Here is a 2,572-nt window from a genome sequence, read left to right as displayed (position 1 = left end):
TGTGAGGAGAGACCGGTCCTTGGAGAGGGACACCATGCTTGGGAGGGTAGAGGGACAGTACAGAAGGGGAAGGCCCTCTGTGAGGTGGACTAATTCAGTGACTGGGGTAATCGGGATGGGAGTGTCGGAGACAGTGCGATTGGCATAGGACAGAGCAGGGTTTATGGCTGTTGTACATAGGGTCTCTATGAGTCGCAAGTGACTCGACGGCACATAACAACAACAACCCAGTAACTGATAAAAAAACTCCTGTTTGTAAACCTCATATCTCAAATTATTGTGGAATTGGAAGAAAAAAGCATGATACACCAGCAAGATAAAACCCAAATGTTGAGTTTAGGGCCTCAAGTATACCAGCCTGCTTTATCACTGTAAGATTCCTATGACCATTTGAAGACTATTAACTATTATTGCAACATCTTGAACAAAACCTTCATTGGAAACCTACAGAAAGCAAATTCCTATTTTAAGAACACAAATTTCATCAAAGGAATATCAAGAAGCAGGTAGTCACAAACTGTTGAGTGAAAGTGAGTAGTAGCAGCAAAGGGCTATCTACTAACTGACCATAAAATGTGATCAGAGGTGAGCTTTGGTGGCCTAGTGGCCAGAAGTTGCACTGCAATCTCAGAGGTACACGGTTCAAATCCACCAGATGCTCTGCTGGAGAAGGAGGAACAATCTCCTCCTGTATCAGTCAGATCTGATTTGACAGTACACAAAAAAAATAATGAAATAAAATAATTTTTTTTTAAAAAAAAAAAAGCGTCATCAGAGATGAACATCAAATCCAAGCGGGTCCAATTATCATCATTCTCCTATCAGGCTGATGTTTAAAATGGATATACAGGAAGTATGTTTATCATTCCACAAGGTTCTGACAACAGACTTGAGAAAAGACCCTTTATCTCTTTTTGCTGAATTCTCTAGAGCAAGCTTGTTATTTGCTCCCTAAATTCTGTGAAATATACTAATAAAGATCCCAAGTTTCTTCTGAGTAAGCCTGCACCTAAAAAAACAAGGACATTAAAAACTTAAAGAAACCAAGTTACCTCTCAGTTTCAAGTAACAAAGAATAAAACTGAATTTAAAAAAATATCAGTCAAAAAAATACAAATTGACCTAGATATTTCCAAAGGAAAAACAATATCATATCAGTCAAATATGTTACCAAACTCACTCTAAGAAGTAAGATAAAAAGAGAAAGAAAGAAATGCACACACCTCTTGATTCAAGAAATCTACTTAAATTTTGCCTTCATAAACACTCACACAACTTATAAACTCCACTAAGGATTAAATTCCCTTGAAGAGTTTATCACACAGTAGCACTTAAACATAAAAAAGAAATTAGTACATAACCATAATATAGTCAGTACTTTTTTTTTCGGTACTAGTTTATTTACAAAGTTCGAATACATTGTTTTTTTCACACTAGATCTTTACCATTTCCTTCACCCCACCTCCACATCAAATTGTGCAACCCTATGATTAACTTCCCCAACCATCCTCACCCCTCTGGATTCCACCATTCCCCCATCTGGATTCTCATACTCATTCTACAACAGTACTATTTTTAACAATAAAATACCAAAATAATTTACACATATAGGCAAAAATAAGCAGGAATGGCATCCACTTCCTAAATAGCATACCTCCAGAAACTCTATGAACTTTGATAAATGTTGATAGTTGTAGAGGGGCTTCAGGACTTTTGTTCATAGGGTCACTATGAGTCATGTTCAGCTTGAAGGTAATCAACAACAATGCGAAAAGAAGTTGACTATGCACACCCACACCCACGTTAATTGCAGCTTTGTTCACAATAGCAAAGAGCTGCAAACAACCTAAGTGCCCATCAACAAATGATGGATAGAGAAGCTGTGGTATATTCACACAAAGGAGTATTAGCTGTAATGAAAAACAAGGAACTCGGGGTGGTGGCAGGGTCCATCCAAGGTGTGGTGGCTGAGGTGCAGTGGCGGGGCCGGGATGGCGCAGCGGACACTGCTCATTGTCGCCTTCTGAATTGTCTGCCACCAGGTCGCAGGCGTCCAGGGAAGGCTGGGTGCTGGCCCTCCTCGCTCCCTCCGCCCGCATAGCACATGGAGAGGAGAATGGGGAAGGAGGCTGGTGAAGAGCTACAACTACCTGCTCAAGTTCCTGCTTGTGGGGGACAGCAACGTGGGCAAGAGTGAGATTCCGGAGAGCCTGCAGGAAGGCACCTCTGAGTCACCTTATGCCTACAGCAATGGCATTGACTACAAGACTACCACCATCCTGCTGGATGGCTGGTGTGTAAAGCTGGAGCTCTGGGACACCTCAGGCCAGGGCTGGCTCTGTACCACCATCAGGTCCTACTCCAGGGGTGCACTGAGCACGCACCCAGGGTTCCCCGGATCCTGGTGGGGAACCGGCTGCAGTTGGCCTTCAAGGGTCAGGCGCCCAGGAGCAAGCTCGTGCCTACACCAAAAAGAACTGTGCGACCAAGACAGCACCAAAATAGAAAACTATAGGCCAATATCTCTCATGAATATTGATGCAAAAATCCTAAATAAAATACTGGCAAATAG

At 42.3% G+C, this 2,572-nt stretch overlaps 1 protein-coding gene and 1 pseudogene across 2 annotated transcripts in view; one reads left to right on the top strand and one right to left on the bottom strand.

The window, feature by feature from the left end:
- Positions 1 to 2,572, bottom strand: part of ZMYM4 (zinc finger, MYM-type 4) — a 195,148-nt gene that overhangs the window by 127,213 nt on the left and 65,363 nt on the right. The window lies entirely within an intron of this gene.
- The window catches only part of LOC102871598, a 4,819-nt pseudogene continuing 4,162 nt past the window's right edge, over positions 1,916 to 2,572 (top strand).

Source organism: Elephantulus edwardii, unplaced genomic scaffold (genome assembly GCF_000299155.1).
Source record: "Elephantulus edwardii isolate Elephantulus edwardi_28Jun2011 unplaced genomic scaffold, EleEdw1.0 scaffold00049, whole genome shotgun sequence".
In the NCBI taxonomy this organism is placed as follows: domain Eukaryota; kingdom Metazoa; phylum Chordata; class Mammalia; order Macroscelidea; family Macroscelididae; genus Elephantulus; species Elephantulus edwardii.
Note: the sequence above shows the minus strand (reverse complement) of the source record. Positions and strands in the feature narration are given on the sequence as shown.